At 35.6% G+C, this 18,826-nt stretch overlaps 1 long non-coding RNA gene across 1 annotated transcript in view; it reads left to right on the forward strand.

Annotated features, from left to right (window-relative positions):
- The first annotated feature begins 1,099 nt into the window (after positions 1-1,099).
- LOC139984826 (uncharacterized) overlaps positions 1,100-18,826 on the forward strand; it is a 53,522-nt gene continuing 35,795 nt past the window's right edge. Inside the window, exon 1 of the long non-coding RNA XR_011799203.1 lies at positions 1,100-1,249. This is a non-coding gene — a long non-coding RNA (uncharacterized lncRNA). The remainder of the gene's footprint in view (positions 1,250-18,826) is intronic.

The following is an 18,826-nucleotide window of genomic DNA, read 5'->3' on the forward strand; positions in this document are numbered from 1 at the left end:
GCTACTAAATCGAGTGCCATACTGACGCTAAATAGCTGGAAATATACAAATGCCAACTCGCTTTGTTAGGTGTACAAAATACACGAAGGGATCTGAGACTAGGCAATATTGTAGCATTACATATGGCCTATATACTTAGAGGCCTAAATATAAGCTACATTACACGCTACATTTGTTTGTGTGTTCGCCAGTACTACCAGCAGCCATAGACACATGCTTTGGCCTTAGTTAGGCCATGTTTAAAAAAAAAATTACTCCAAGACTCGAGGCTAGACCAAAGGCCTAGGCTTTTATGCCGACGTTGCACATTGATAGGCCTAACGTTAGTCTGCCCATCGATCCTACACTGGTGTTGATTTCATTTCTTTGTTTCATGACAACAACAAAAACCATGAAATAAATGGTATCATAACATAACAGATACCAGTATAAAGTAGCTGTCGATCTATCCTTCATGGGTGATACGTAAATCACTTCTAGTCTTAGGCAAACTAGTAGTAGCATGGTATTGAAGAGCCTTGTCCTAAATTGTCGTTTATTACGTAAACCAGGGAGCTGTTCCCTGCATATACACAGTATTTGCATGTACATAACGCCGAGCCAAGCAGTTTCTGTATCAGCTGACATATCACATGACACACAATAAGGATTTTGATTAGCTCTTACTAAAAAAATCAAAGCGGACTAAATTAGTCCGTGTTAAACTGCTGTTAACTCCTAAAAAAAAAAACACTTCCCTAACCATCCAACATCGAGAACTGTAATTAGCATATGAAAGCACAACATAATATAAAACGCTGCGTCGGAAAAGTCCTAACAACGCAAAGCGGACTAAATGAGTCCGTCCTAAATTTCTGTTCACACTTCAGATAACACTTCCCGAACCATCCAACATCCAGAATTGTAATTAACATATGAAAACACATCAGATTATGTGGTCAAACAGTAGTACTAAATATGTGCAACTAGAGTGAACGATATCGAGCTTACCCCGATGGATTATTGCCGCCATTTTCAGGAATTCCCCTCTATGTTGCAACTTCGTCAAAATACGTCAATACAAGCTGTATTGAAATATACTATATTTGCATATAGACAGTACAGTACTTAGTTTAGCCGCATGTAAATTGATACCGGTAATTCGTACAAGAAAAATTATTGTAAACTGTGTTTTGTTGCAGTTGTTATCTTTCTTGAAGCACACTATTATTGATATCAACCTTTGTGTGAGATCTTGACGATAGAATAGGTAAGTGAACATTCACTCCAATATATTTGTTAATGTCTGCCGTTTGTCATTTGCCATTAAAAAGAAATCGTTCGATATATGCAATTGCTAGCAAGTAGATCCTCATTGGGAATCTGTACATTATGTTTCATTGTAACGGCCGTATTCCATAATGTAGCCCGGAATTGTCTAGATTGGGTATCTGTTTGTACTGCATGCAGCTACCATACTAATAACATTTCAATCATGATGGTACAGAACAGTTTTCCGCAATTTGATGAATTGAAAATTATTGATTTCTTATAGATTTCAACAGAATGAATCTGGTATAACTACTGAAATTTGAAACTTCAGTATAAGTACAAATCTGAATTTAAGTACCTTTCTTGAGTTGATCATAAGCGGGCATAGTTTCATTTCAAAGCATAATTGGAACAAAATTTGAAGTGTTCTAGGCTAATTCAACATCTCATCTATCTGGTTAAGGACATATTGATGGTTGAATATAATCAAATGTTTTACGATGGAAAACACAATTAAAAGTCACCAAAATGTTCACGGGAGACGATGAAACGAGACTGCAGTTATACTGTACGTACATGGGACAGTGAGCCTTCATTTGACGGGTATAGCCAGTCTGCTGTGGGGTTTGTGTACAATGTATATGTGATAACAAAATCGAAGCAAACAAGATATTGTTGTAAAGATGGAAGTGAAAAGTACAAATGGAGTTCATCTAGCCTATATAAAACGGTTTCTTTTAGCGGCATTTATAGCAAGAAGTGTGATCAATTTAATACATTTTGAGTAAATATTGGTAAAATACTAACCCAATGCAAACATTGTGTCTGTAGATTTTCTAAAAACGGGAATGACACTTTTATAATAAGGGTTTTATATTGTATGTTCTCCGGTAACAGAGTTGTTGACAATTGACAATTCATAATCATAGACGTTAAATATGAATCTAAGAGACTGATTTCGGTCAGCTTGCGTCTTTGATAGCCAATGACGCGATTTCCTGCTTGCAGGAGGATCTAAAATACATACTATTCATACATACATATAATGTATGCTGAAATCGAAGTTATTATACTTCTAATTACGCAGCTAGGCGCATGGCTAGGATGTTCAACCGTATTTTATGGAGCAAAACTGAATGTTTACAGCTTTATAAGAACCTCGACTAAAACACATCATTATACGTATATTGGTTTATTTTGCTGGGGAAGGAACCCCAGCAGCCCAACATATGAGAGCCTGTTTTAATGACACAACTACCACATCCCTTCCTTTATCCTTCATTTGCCGTTGGTCCTTTCACATAGGTGCAGCAAGAGGGGGGGGGGGGTTGCAGTTAGCATGAATATATAAAAACGAACGGTAGGCTAAATACTGGCAACTAGAGGAAACGGCTCTTTCTTTCCTGATAATCAGAAATGGCAATGTATTGTATAGTATAGTTGTAACTGCACAACGATGATATTTTCATGAAAAATGATGGTGTTTCATGGATATAAGAAGACTTACATCTTAAGCACATTGGCGTGTCTATCAAGAGGTATAGCGGTAAGAGGATTTAGAGGCAACTTATGCTATCATTCCATTATTGTTACTACACTTGTGGATACTACTTTGCGTGCGTATGGGCACCCATTTTAACAATAAATCTATCATTTCAATTTAATTACAGATATCTACAAATAATTAGAGATATCTAATATTCCAAACGTGCGTGTGTTATAACATGTGTCATTCAATGAATCAAATTTAGCATGTTCAGAGAAGTGTCGTTCTCTGGTTAATATGGCTAGAGAAGAAAACATTATGATTAGTAGATCACACGCTGGTATAAACATAAGCCGCCTATCAAGTATTATATATACCTTGGTTAATTATGTTTTACTTTTTGAGACTTCTTTACCATCCTAGTTTCGCTCGGTATTTATGTTGAGGGAGGAAGGGGGGGGGGGAATTGGTTGGGAAGGTGGGCAGGACCCCCCAGGGTACTGCTACTGACTGCTGCATTTTTCAGTTTTACATTTCCACCAAAATTCCTCTTTAGCGCGATAAGACTAGATCTGCAAGTTTAATTGCCTGTTTGATGTTTATCGTAACTATTCTAATATCGGACTTTTGGAACTGAGAGCGCTGATTTTCAAGATTTATATAATTAAGTCTATCCACTAAACTTTATTCAAATAAAAGTCTGTGAACAAAGTTTACCTTTGACATCCATCACTCCCAGCCCGCCTCCCATCGCGGTATTTGCATAACTGCCTTATGATAGCTCGAGAATTTCACTTAACATCTAGTTTGATTATTGCTTTAGTATTCCTCATGCACGCGACGATTACAGCAGTATTAGTAAGTTGATATATTATTTTGTAAATAGCAGAATCTCGTCATCAAGACAAATGGCTTCGTCAACTCCTCTCACGGATCTGGCAGAGAATTTCTTCAAGTGTTCTGTTTGCTTGGATCAATTTCAAGAACCGAAGCAGTTACCATGTCTTCACCGATATTGTAGAAATTGCTTGAAGACACTTATTCAAGGAAGCTATGCTGGAAAGCTTAAGTGTCCATTGTGTAAACAGGAATACGTGATACCAGAAAATGGTGTTGACGATTTCAAGACCGACTTCCATATGAATAGTATGCTTGAGTTCATGCAATTGCAAAAGTCTTTTGAAAATAAAGATTTGAAGCAATGTATAAGCTGTTTCAAAAGTACTAAAGTTTCAGCTTATTGCTTAAAGTGCAGAGATTACTTGTGTGAACAATGTTACAAGGTCCGCGTTAGCAGTAGAATGTTTACAGATCACAAAACCCACATTCTGAGATTGGGTAATATAGAAGTAAAGAATATGACACTGGATAAATTAACATCACTAACGGAAGATCCCAGGTGCCATATCCATGACAAAAAAAGAAGCGCAATTATGCTGCAGCTCTTGCAGATATGTGCCTGTGTGTTTGGCTTGAACATATAATAAGCACAAAGGTCATGACCTGCATGACGTAACTGAAATAGCAGAACGTGAAAGAGAGTTACTGAAACAAGAATTTGTTGAACTAAATAAATACAAAGATAAACTATATGAATTGTCAACGAAAATACAAATTACAAGACAGAAGCTGAATGAAAATGCCATGAAAAAGACAGAAAGACTAAGAAATCAGCACCAGCAACAGACACACAAGATTAAAGATCAATTTGCGGAATGTACTAAGAAACGAAAAAGAGGTTTAGAGGACATCGGAAGCAGAAAAAGAGATAACGACCGTCAGATCACTCTTAATTTGAAAAAAAGAATTGGGACAAGTGAGAGAGAAATATGATAAAATCAGGAAAACAGCAAATCAAAAATATGGCAACGAATCTGAAGAGTTTATAAACAAATGTGATGAAACTGAGGGTGCACTTGTAGGAAAACTTCGCAGCCTAGATGTTAACTTAAAGAATTTGACAACAGCAAAAGACCTGCTTGTAAATCGAAATAAAGTTGAACTAAAGCAAATAAAAGAATATTGCGAACAGGTTATTAAACGGTAAAAGGACGTTACAGCAACGACCTCATATATTCTTACTTCTAAGGACGATTGAAAACACGCTCAGTGTATCCCTGATATTAGAGCAGCCTGTGAACCTCTAATAGAAGACATGAAAAAAGAATATCCAGAGGTAGAATACTTATCTGATTTCTTTATCAGTGATATAACGAAGGTTATTAAAGACAACGTCACGATTGCTCAGCATAAAGAGTTAGTGGTTAATGATGCATGTTTCGAAGCTAAAGGTTGGTATATTCTTGATATTGCAAGCAGAGGAGATGGCAATATTGTCACAACTCGCAATGCATCTAAATTGAGCTCACACATCACTGTGTCCAACAGGAAAAGTGAAATACAACGACAGGATCAGATGAACATTCATGTAAACAAACCCGTCCGCGGTCTGTTATCTGAGTCCAAAGCTGTAACATGGGATGGTTGTTATGAAATCGGTATTTACGATGTACGTGATGGTGCATATAGCAAGAAGAACGTTCGTAACGGCATTACAAGTTGGCCATCTGATCAGTGTGTGAGTTGTGTAACTACTGATCCTGTTAAGAATCATATTATTGTCGGTACTAATAGAAGACATGTGTATGTATTTACTGTTCAGTTGAATTATAGTCACATGTTAACCCTACGAGATGTAATCCATGGGGCTTTGGATATCACTGTACAAAGAGGTAATCTCCTTGTCTGTTGCAACAGAAGTGATAAAGCATGTGCAGTCACCGTGGAGGAATCACAGAGTATGCTGATGTATGAATTCACCAAACCTGATTTTTTTGGATGGGACTGGAGACCTACCAGTGTGTGCACAGACACGAATGAGTTCATCTACATGTTATGGAACGCAGCCATGTCGTGTCATCGGGGATGTATACTGGTACAATACAGTCAGGATGGCCGACAGTTACTCACAACAAGAAGAGTAGAAGGTAACTTTTACCGCTTGTCAACATTTGCAGAGAACGGAACGGAAAAACTTCTAATATCAAATATGATTTGGGGAGAGTTGTACACGTACGACCTATTAGTGACGTAGATGTAGGAAATTATTATTGGAAGTCATTATTGGAAGCGACCTTAGAACTTCAAGGTGCGCTCAACCTAAAAAAAAATCCTGACAGACTTATAATCTCTACAAATAGCAGTATGAATTATACTTTGTTAATGTATTTCAGCAACTAGTTGGGAGAAGTGATATCTAAATGATATCTGCCTGGTGGGAATATCTTAGCTCACAGTTTAGAGTCACTAATGTTAACGTCCAAGTTGATTCCGAGAATATAAAGTGTGTGAAGGTGGGCCCCCATTGAACGTAACCCATGGAAGATGCTAGAGCGCACTAAACGGGATATAGTATTTTTTTCAAAGTATTAATAACAGGGATACACTAAAACAATGAGGAATGAATGAAGAATATGCCGAACTGAATTCACTATAAATTCCAGTCAGTCGATTTATCAAATCCAATATTGAAATATTTATATTCTGGCCACTCTTCCTGGCGAGTCCATGTAAATATGGTCGATCACTGCATAATCTTCTAATATTTCTTTTTTCTGTAAATACCATAAGTTTAGAAGACGAATGATAATATACAGTGCTGACTGTGCCTGTTGGACTAGATCAGAACATCATAACCACATAAAAGTAATTCAAACTTATTATTGAAAATGACATCGTTTTATTGTCATAGACACCGTAGACTGTACCTAAACCGATCTATATATCATATCCACAGTACTTGATACGCTCACAAAAACCGATCACAACTAATGATTGATACAGGGTATCGTTACACATGCACCTCTGACTGTACCTGTATGACTATAAATGTACATATTTTTTGATATACACATAAAACTATATAGAGTGTACACACATTAACCAATCCTCGGTACTTGATACACACATAACTAATTTAAACTATGTATTGCAAAGAACATCTCAACGTATATATATTCACCGATGACTTTATCTTTGTCTTTAGACTTAAATGCCTATGTCTTTTATGACTTAAATGCTGACCTAAATAGAAATGTAGCGAGCTACGGGCTGGAGCTATTCTAATCTCTATTTACTTTTTATTGCTGGTTGTTCTGTTCATCCCTAAGTTAAAAATATTCACTAAAAAAAAATGCTGGTTGTTCTAAGTTTAAAAGTTTCTAAATTTTTTCCTAGTTTAAAAATCACTCATGCTTATCACTATTGTCGTCCTTGTATGTATATTAGCCCTTGTATTTAATTGATCTTGTACTTTTGCCTGACGATGGAGTAGTGACCACTCCGAAATATAGCAGTATGTCGTTGTTAAAAATATCCGCTTGTTTATCTTTTATATTATAAGTATGGACCACTACTATTTATATATATATATATATATGTATATATATATATATTTATATATGTATGTATATATATATATATATAAAGGAGAGATCCTGTTCCATTTACCTTTCACTAACTCATGGATACCATTTAATTTTCACACTGTTGCAATGTGACTAGTCACTTGTGTTGCAAGTTATATGTGACAACTATACAGCTCAACTTAGGAGCGGCAAAATGACTTGAAGAAATGTAAAACATTCCTAAACTACCCGGATTTAGACTTCTATATCATACGAAAGCTATTCAAAATCAATGAATTTCAACCGCTTCGTAACCCCTACATCGAAGCTTCGTAACCCGCTTGGTAAACCAGCAACCCTCCCTACCCCTTGTTGTTATATAATCAACAGAATTCAAAACACAGTTCTCCATGTTTATTACATGTCAGCTTCAAGACCAAAAAACTGCATACATATACGGACTAGTAGTAGGTACACGTCGGAAATACTTCAACTTAGATAAGACTGGAGCATGGATGGTGGCATGTTTCTAACCCTGGAATTTTCAGTCAAACTAAAGTCAGAGGAAATTTAGAGGAAAAGTAACATTTCTAACTTGATATTGCTCTCTTTCAGTCATTTATTTTACCTTCCTTGTTTTATCCTTCGCCTGAATTAAGTGAGACAAAAATGTCAAATATGTCAATCTCTACTTATAGTTATGGTTTTACTTTTATGTTTCGGAATACAACATTGTAAACGAGGTATAGGTAATATAGAAAGAGAAAGCCAGAATTGCAAAATGCATTGAGGTTTCCACAACTTTATTGCACTAGTTTTCTGCTTGTTAACCAGAAATAGCTTTCACAATATCAATGGCCGAAACCACCATTTTGATGTACAATTACAATATGGCATGGTAAACATAGGTCAGTCTATTGTACGTGGCAATACACACCTCCACCAAAAACAACAGGGTTCTTTTACTCATTATGATGCATCCACACACCATGTCTGAGAAGTATCCACGAATCCCATCGTTAGATATCATGCAAAAGGAATTTCAGAGTTTGACCTTTGGTGACCTCAAAGGAGATTTGACCTCACAAGCAACAGGATTTTTGTACTCAATATGGCAAATCCATGTACCATGTATGAAAAGTATCCATGATTTCTATATGGAAATTCACGTTTTAAAAGTTTGAAGGCTTCGACACTGGAATATTTTAAAAGTTCTCGCTATTTGCCGACCGAGACTAAAAATCTACTCTCCACAGCGCAAAATGCACTCGCCACTATGACTGCTGATCAAATATCCATAGTTCACATCTACAACATCAACACTTTCTAGGAAGAAAGGTTAGGTACGTAGGCAGATACATGGTGCTACGTAATTGCACATTGGAAAATTATGTTTCTGTGCAGTCTGAAATTTCAACTTTGTTCAACCAAAAGAAGGTGATGAAGAAATTAAACATGTCGCAGTATCGTCAATAAACAGCTAGGCCTACTGTTGTGTCTCAAACATATAAATATAACACATCTGAAAAACGCCTACGTAGATAGCTTGGCTTATGTCACATTAAGGCTCCTCCATTAGCGCTCAATCAGCGTGCTTTGGGAGTCATTTTTTAAGAAAATAGGCAGAATGGTTTTACATTTTGATACATTAAACAGTGCGAAGCATCTACACATAACGGACCAAGGTCATAAATATTTACTCATTTTGTCTAAAATTATAAAAAGAAGGCAAACCCATTGTTTAGGTGCAAATGTTCAACTTGTAAATTTGGTACACAGTCAGTTTGTGTTTAAATTATGTGCTCTTCCAAAATGTTCTCCAATATCACTTCTCTACAGAATGTAACCATTTGAAGCTGAATTAACATTTCACACGTTGAAGGTACGTGAAACTTTCCACACCATCGATGGAATAGACTATGAAAAATCGTTGAATTTGATTCATTGAATGAAACATTCATGAAATTCCGTCACGTATAGTTTGATCGGGAGTGTTCTAATATGTTAAACTTTACACATGATATATTCACTTTGTTATGTTAAGTTATGTATATTGTTTTTCGTCATGTCTGTTTTAAACATATAACTTGAATTGATATATGTATTATACTTGCATATACACTGAGTGCAATATAGCCTCATGTAAACGTGATAACAGATAAGTCATAACGTGATAAGCTGTACCAGGAGTATGATGGTACTTAAGTTGTGTTTTGGTGCAGTTATTGCTATTTTGTTTTGAAGCACATTACAATTGGAAACAACTCTGAGGCAATACCTTTGTCAGAAATCTTTATGATAGAATTATGTAAGTGAACATTCACTATGCTGTAGTTTGTAATGTCTGCCATTGGCCATTTAACATATGCCATGAAACAGAAATCGACTACGTAGATCCGCATTGGATTATGTACATTGTTCCATTGTATAGGACGTCTTGGGCTATCCAGTTTATCCAAATTTATCATGAATTCCCCTCCAAGCCTCTTTCTGGGTTGCATAGAATGAAACTGGATGTGATCCGTGGTTATACGGTTCTGCTCTTAGCAACAAAATGACCATATAGGGATCGCCATCAACTTCTTGGGCTGGATAGCTCATTTGGTATAGCTGGGCTTGTAGTCCAGAGGTCACTGGTTCTAATTCTGTTCTACCTCTGAAGGTCTTCGTTATATTTCATGGTCTTAAATAAACATTGTTCAATTTTGACAAAGACCTATACTAAAGATGACGGTATTAGAGGAGCGTGGCTGATCATACCGTAGATTAATAGAAAATAAACAGTTATGAGTGAACACATACACGTGTCCAATTATTTTTTTTTGTACTAAATCACACGTAGATTAGGTACGTTACTCTATCAAGATTACTTAAACAATAACTCTGTTTTGAGCTATTCAAGTGATTGCATATCTTAGAAATAATGCAAAACGATTTTCATATAGTTTTAAAAGCCATATTTTTAAATGTTCATTGATTTAACTGTTATTATTGAGTTAAATAAATACTTCCATCATGGTGGTACAAAACACTTTTTTTCTCGCAATTTGATGAATTGAACATCTTATAGACTATAAACATAACGAATCTCGTAACTAATGAAAATCTGATTTAACGCATATATATTCTTGATACTAAGTTGCTCACAGAGACTTTGCACTAAAGTTTATATTGTATCATATCTGGACAATGTTGTTAACATGCGGATATTTCATGAAAGCAATGATGGTGCTTCATGGATATATGAAGATCTTCCTCTTCAGCACAGTGGCGTGGCCAGAGGGATATCGGTAAGAGGTTTAGACGCAAAATGATGACATCATTTTATTATTGTAACTACAATTGTGCATACCACTTTTGCGTGCGTATGGAAAACCATGTTAACATTGAATCCACAATTTCAGATATTTGAATTTAATTGCAGATATCTTCAATAAATCATAGATATCTCAAATTCCATACCCGCGTGTGTTACAACATATCAGCAAGTGGTAAGACATTTTTCGAAGTATGTTTGACCGTGGGAGGGGAAGAAGCAGGTGTCTTTTATGTGTTCTTTATCTTATTTTTCAATAAACTCTTCAGTTTCGTCGTCAAATGTTCTTTTAGCTGTGTCTTTGACACGATCATATTCTCTCTTACTTGGCTCATTTCTTCTTCTTACTTAAAAAAATTATTTGTCAATTTCTTCGCTTTGTTATCTGTTGTCTATGATAACCATGTTCTTTGTGATTACCGTGTCTACAAATAAAGCAAATTGATACATTTCTATAAGAAATACAACATAAGGTTGTGGCGGGGGCATTGTGACAAAGATCAGACAAAAATTCTCTACATGTAAAACAAAACGTTGAAATTGTGTTAATTCTTTGTGTAGCTCACAAATGTCTTCATTTTTGCATAAGTTTTTGCAATTGTACAAACTCAAGAATACAATTCAAATGAAAATCAGTTCAGAAATCTTCAAAGCTCCACTTTCTGGTACGATGCAATCCTTTTTACATCACATACAATTACGTGTTTTTACCATCACTGGTTGGAATGACTGTTTTAAAGCATTCCTTGCAATATTGATGAAGAACTGTACTTTTGGTTCGTTAAATTGATCCAAGCATACAGAGCACGACAAGAAGTTATTTCAAGTCCTTAAGTGATGTAGCTAAGGCCATTGTGGTGGTAGATGAGTTTTGTTTCTGTTGGTCTAGAATTTATTTAAATTTTGGTAAGCAACTGTTGCGAATATTATTTATGCACTACGTCACAGCATTGTAAGTAGGCGAAACAGTAAGAAGGTGAACAGGTAGGTGGTAAAAGTCCAGCCAGGATTCGAGCCCGGGCATCCCGCGTGATATGCAGACATCCTATTTAACAAGGCTTTGGACGCTTATCGTATGCCCAGAGGTATGAAACCGGTAAAGAAGGTTGAAATCCCACTTAAGGCATTCGTGTCACAGAATTAATTCCGTACCACTCGACCGCAGTGATTCTATTGGTGTTAATGGCTTTGTATAACTGTACACCTGTTATAATTGTCCTTAGTGCACCTGTTTGCTTTTGAATCTGGCAATATACACATAATTACAACTTTTTAAACGCAATATTCTCACAAAACAGAGACAAATTTGAATTAGGTATAATTGCTGTAACTTGACAGTATTAACAAATTTGTGCAGACTTTTTATTCATTCGCTCAATCAGCCTGCTTTGAGAGTCGACAGTTTTCAAAAAAAAAAAGAGGCAGAATGATGTTTAATTTTAATTTGTTAAACGGTGCGAAGCATCTACGAATTACGGGACTAGGTAATAGTTTTTGCAAGTTTTATCTGAAATTATACACAGAAGGCGAACCATTCCTTTGGTGCAAATGTCCAAGTGCAGGTGAAATTTGGTACACAGTCATTTTGTGATTAAATCACATATGTGCTCTTCTAACATGTTAACCAATATCAAGTCTTCACAGGATACAACCTTGTCAGGCTGAAATAAACATTTAACACGTCTAAGATAAGTGGAAATTTTCCATACCATCAAAAAACTTGATTATTAAAAATCGTTGGATGTGATTGATTGTTTGATTGACACGTTCATGAAATTCCCCACGTGTTTTGGTCGGGAGTGTTCTAATCTGTTAAAGCTTACACCTTATTCATCCACATTGTTATGTTAAGTTATGTATATTGGTTTTTCTGACTGTCTGTTGTGAAACACAAACATCCTTGAATTGAAATATATTATACTTGCATATACACAGAGTACAGTATAGCCTAATGTAAACGTGATACCGGTAAGTGGTATAAGAAATATGATTTCAAATTGTGTATTGGTGCAGTTGTTACTATTTTGTTTTGAAGCACATTATTTATTGAAAACAACTCCGAGGCAATACCTTTGTGTGAGATCTTTACGATATATTTAGGTAAGTGATCATTCACTCTTCTATATGTTTTAATGTCTGCCATTTGCCATTTGCGTTGAAACAATAATCATTCGATATATGCATTGATCGACTACGTAGATCCACATTGGAGTATCTACATTGGGTTCCATTGTAACGGACATACTCTCTCTTGACTTATTCACTCTATCCGAATTTACCATGAAATCCACTTCAGGCCTCTTTCTGGTTTGTATCGAAGGAAACTGGGGTGTGATGCCTGGTTATACGGCATGCAAAGTATTGCGGCCTCTGCCCCTAGCAACGAAATGGCCATATAGGGATCGCCATCAAGTACAATGACTGGATAGCTCATTTGGTATAGCTGGGCGTGTAATCCAGAGTTCAATGGTTCGAATTCCATTCTAGCTCCGAATTTCTTCGCTATTTTCTATTGGCTAACAAAACATTGTTAAATTTTGACAAAGACCTAGTCTAAAGATGACAGTAGGAGAAGGGGCGTTGCTTCGGCACTCTTTGCTCACACAGCGGATCATACCGTGGATTAATGCAAAATGAAAAGTTTTGAGTACATACACGTGTCCAAACAGTAGTTTTGTCATATAGGTGCCGACACTATATACTAATCCACACATAGATTAGGTAAGTTACTCTATCAACGTTACTTAAACGATAACGCTTTTATTTAGCTATTCAAGTGATCGCATTTCTTAGAAATAATGCAAAGTTATATATAGTTTTAAAAGCCACATTTTTAAATGTTCATTGACTTAACTGTTATTATTGAGTTCACTAAATACTTCCATGATGGTGGTAAGAAACAGTTTTCCGCAATTTGATGAATTGACCACCTTATAGACTATCAACCGAACGAATCTGGTAACTACTGAAAATCTGAATTGACCCATATATATTCTTGATACTAAGTTGCTTTTTTATATTGTATAATACCTAGACAATGTTGTTAACATGCGGATATATTCATAAATGCAATGATGGTGCTTCATGGATATATGAAGACCTTCCTCTTCAGCACAATGGCGTGGCTAGAGGGATATCGGTAAGAGGTTTAGACGTAAAATGATGATATCATTCCAATATTGTAACTACAATTGTGTATACCACTTTTTCGTGCGCATGGAAAACCATTTTAACATTGAATCCACAATTTCAGATATCTGAAATTAATTGCAGATACCTACAATTAATTGGAGATATATAAAATTCCTTGCGCGCGAGTATTATAACATGCAATCAAGTTGTAGGAAATTTTCCGAAGTATGCTTGACCCTGGGAGGAAAGGAAGCAGGTGCCCCATTCTCCAAATGGCCCTGTATATTAAAACAATATCAAACATTCACAAAAGCAAAACAGTTCGAGTGGGAAGTAACTCATACATATTTATTATTTGAAAAGTCTACGAATAGCAGATAATACCTAGGTATAAACAAAATACACTTACCAATTATTAAATGTATCATGGCTCCTTATTTTATTTTTTGGCTACTTCGTTCCGAAATTTTCTGTTGGAAATTCTTCTTCGAAGCAATAACAATGGTTATAAAAGTTTAAGTGTAGTTTGGTGGATAATGTAACTATCCCTATATCGTGCATGTGGAACAGAGAGATCTGTATAAAGGAAGAAACGTATAGCTTTTTCCAAAATGTATGGAAGTCAATCTAGTAATATTTTACAATTAAAAGACTTTGGACTTTCCAAAATTTTAGCAGTTCACGCTATCTACCTCAACATGACTGTAGGAAATATATGGATAGAGAAACCTCACTGAAAACTAATATCATTAATGTTTTTTAATTAATTTTTCCTCATGATCGTGATACATTCATTTAAACACATTTGAATGGACTTACAATAACAGGACGTCTACAGCAGTATGTGTCAATTTCTATTTTATTATTTTGTAAATTGCAGAATCTCGTCATCAAGACAAATGGCTTCGTCAACTCCTCTCACGGATCTGGCAGAGAACTTTTTCATGTGCTCTGTTTGCTTGGATCAACTTAAAGAACCGAAACAGTTACCATGTCTTCATCGATATTGTAGAAATTGCTTGAAGACAGTCATTCAAGCAAGCTACGGTGTGACGCTAAATTGTCCATTGTGTAATCAGGAATACGTCATACCAGAAAATGGAGTTGACGATTTCAAGACTGACTTTAGCATAAAGGGTGCGCTCGAGTTCATACAATTTCAAAACTCTTTTGAAAGTAAAGATTTAAAGAAATGTGTAAGGTGTTTGAAGAATACAAAAGTTTCAGCTTTTTGTATTAAGTGCAGAGATTACTTGTGTGAGCAATGTTACAAGGATCACGTCAGCAAAAAAATGTTTACAGATCACAAAACCCACATTCTGAGCTTGGATAATATAATATTAAAAAATATGACACTGGATAAATTGACGTCACTTACGGAAGACCCCAGGTGTCATATCCATGCAAAAAAAAAGCACAATTATGCTGCAGTTCTTGCAAAAATGTACCAGTGTGTTTGGCTTGTAGTTGTATATATTACAAGCACAAAGGTCATGACCTTCATGACGTAACTGAAACAGCAGATCGTGAAAGAACATTACTGAAACAAGAACTTGCTGAATTAACCAATTACAAAGGCCAATTATACGGCTTACCAACGAAAATACAAACTACTAAGCAGAAGCTGAATGAAAATGCAATGAAAAAGAAAGAAACATTGAAAAATCAGCACAAGCAGCAGGCACACAAGATTAAAGATAAACTTGCGGAATGTACTAAAGAACGAAAAAGGGGTATAGATGACATCGGATGCAGAAGAACAGAAAACGACCGTCGGATAACTCTTGATTTTGAAGAGGAGTTGAGCCAAGTGAGAAAGAAATATGATAAAATCAGGAAAACAACGAATCAAATATATGACAACGAATCTAAAGAGTTTATAGACAAATGTAATGAAACTGAGGGCGAACTCTTTAAAAAACTTTGCAGCCTAGATGCTAACTTCAAGAATTTGACAATAGCAAAAGACCTGCATGTAAATCAAAATGAAGATGAACTAAAACAAATGAGAGAATATTGCGAGCAGGTTATTAAACGGTACGAGAACTTCACAGCAACGACTACCTTTATTTTTGCTTCTAAAGACGATTGGACAGACGCTCAGTGTATTCCTGATATTAGAGCAGCCTGTAGATCTCTAATGGTAGAAATGAAAAAAGAATATCCACAGTTAGAATCTTTATCTGATTTTGTTATCAGCGATGTAAGAAAGGTTGTTATTGACAACGTCACGATTGCTAAGCAAACAGAGCCAGTGGTCAAACTTAAAGATAGATGTATCATTGATATTATAAGCAGAGGAGTTTCCAAGATTGTCATAACTCAACAGGCAGGGTATTCACACATCACTGTGTTCAACAGTAAAGGTGAAATACAACTATAGATTGATAAGGTCAGGACTAGTCAACATTGGCGTTACTGTCGTCTGTTATCTGAGTTCAAATTTATAACAGTTTGGTGGCCTGATGAAATCAGTATTAATGATGTTCGTGATGTTGCAAATATCAGGAAGAATAGCTGTGACATCATTACTAGGTTGCCATTTGGTCTGTACGTAAATTGTGTGACTACGGATCCTGTGAAGAATCATATTATTGTTGGTACTGACAGCAGAGATGTGTATGTATTTACTGATCAGTTGAATTACAGTCACAAAATGACACTACCAGATGTAATCGATACATCGTTTGATGTCACTGTACATAGAGGGAGTCTCCTGGTCTGTGACAACTCGCGTGGTAGATCATTTGCAGTCACCATGGAGGAATCACAGAGTGAGCTGATGTATGAATTCACCAAACCAGATCTTGATGGATTGGACTGGAGACCCATCAGTGTCTGCACAGACAAGAATGAGTTCATATACATGCTATGGAATATAGCCACCTCCTATCAGTGGGGATGTATTCTAGTACAATACAGTCAGGATGGCCGACAGTTACTCACAACAAGAAAAGTATATGCTAACGTTAACCGCGTGTCAACATTAGAAGAGAACGGGATGGAAAAACTTCTAATATCAACAACGAGATGGGGAGAGTTGTACACGTTCGACCTAGTAGTGACGTAGATTTTTCAAATTATTTCAACTCATTATTAGAAGTTACCTTAGAACCTCAGGTTGCACTCAACCTAAATATACAGAAATGTATTCATCGAGATATATGACTTTAACTTTCTTTCCAAATACAAGTGATGTAGCCGAGTGGACAAAGGAGGTGGCATTTGAAGCAATGAGGCTTAGCAATTGAGAGGTTTGGGGTTGCATCCACGGCCAAGTCATGGTAAGGTGGATTTCCTATCCAAGAGCAATCTAGGGTTTTTCCATCGGAAATGACTCTCTAAATTTAAAAATATTCCAAATTTGAGTTAAAATGTTGATTTGGAAGCCATCCGACGTGAAAGTTGTAATCCATAAGCCTTTGCGGCCTTTTCTCAAACATTTCGTAAAATAACTGCCAGATTAGTATTATGATTATCATTATCGCAATGTTTGATTTCTTTCCTTGTATTATTATGTTTGTTTTCATTTCCTGACAGACAGATGATCTCTAAAAAGAACCATAGTATGAATTGTACTATGTTAATGTATTTCAACAGATAGTTGGGAGTTGTGAAGTCCAAGTAATATCTTCCTGGTAAGAATTATCATAGCTCACAGGTGAGAGTCACTGGTTTTAATGTCCAACTTGTTTCTGAACATATTCCGTGTGTAAAGGTGGGGCCCCTTGAATGTAGCCCTTGGTAGAGGCTATAGGTGCTAAACGAGAATAGGCAATTCACTTAGACATAAATAACAGGAATATACTAAAACAATGAGATATGAGTGAACCAAATTGAGTTCCCTGTAAATTCTAATCTGTCAATTTATCAATTTCGATTAAGAAATATTTATATTCTATTAATTCTTTCTGGCATCCATGTGGTATTTTCGATCACCGCTGACTGTACTTGTTGGACTAAAATGGTAAAATTTAGCCAAAGTACTTGATACCCACGTAAAAGTTAATTAAAACTACCGTAAGTATTAAAAATGACATCGTTGTATTAGCATAAACAACGTTGACTGTACCTAAACCGATATATCGTAGCAACAGTTCTGGATACAAAGGACATTAAACCCAATAAAATCTCAATATTGAAAAAGAGCATCGATGTACAGGCACTCTTATACGTTGTTCCGTTTTTATTGAATTTTATTCTATCTAACTGTAAAAATTGATCATAAACAACATTTGGAACGTCAGAACATATATATATTCTAACTTTGTGGTTCTTGTTGTGGTTGTTTCAGAAATATTTTCTTATACAGTTTTCTTTTTATCAAGGTTAAGCTGAGTCATATCTTATTTCTTTGCCTTTGTTCGTAAAGTTACCCTAATCTACTTTAAACGATAGTTTAGTACAAGATATATTTATCTTTATCACATAATTCAATAAGTCATTTCCACATTTATTTAAAAATGACACCACACCTGATGTAAGTTTATCTGATTATATTTAGCTTTAAACTCCTGCCTTCATTAACACGTTCTGCTTTGTGTCTGTATTTGTGAAGCACTTGCCAATGTTGTTGGTCTTCTAATACACGGTCATCCTCTTTATTACCCTTAATGTAACATCTGTCTGAAGAAACATATACGATATAAATATATATATATATTTTTGTAATACAGATTGAGATATTATATCTCATGTCAGTAACATAGCATATGAACCTATTTAATTTCAATCGTTGTAACAAACCATAAATAAAATTTGCTAATCTAAGTTAATATTTTGTCAGAGGATACTTAGTTTTTCACTTATTTTAGTAAATAGAAACAAATATATGATCCTGATCAAAACGGTCTTTGAAACTAAACAGAATGCGTGATTTGCGTCAGATGATTGCACCTGTATTCGAGTTAAATAATCGAGTTTGTCTGGATGGGTACATTCCACAATACTAAGGAACACACGCATAGACGCATTAAATGTTCAACGTCAGTTTAATACAAGTAATTATTCATTGCTGTTATGGTAAAGTCTGATTAATCTAGCTTCTCAATAGAAACCTTAACTAACAATTGGCGTATGCCGTTAATGATGTAACCAATATATGCTATGGTGTGTTTGGTAATTAGGTAAAATGAGTGTCTATATTGTTCAACAATGACGTTTGTGAAGTAGTTTTTTTCAGTGCAATTGTATTATTGAAATAAGGGTAAAATGGCTTCAATGAGTTGGTGAAGA

Source organism: Apostichopus japonicus, chromosome 17, assembly GCF_037975245.1.
Source record: "Apostichopus japonicus isolate 1M-3 chromosome 17, ASM3797524v1, whole genome shotgun sequence".
NCBI lineage: Eukaryota > Metazoa > Echinodermata > Holothuroidea > Aspidochirotida > Stichopodidae > Apostichopus > Apostichopus japonicus.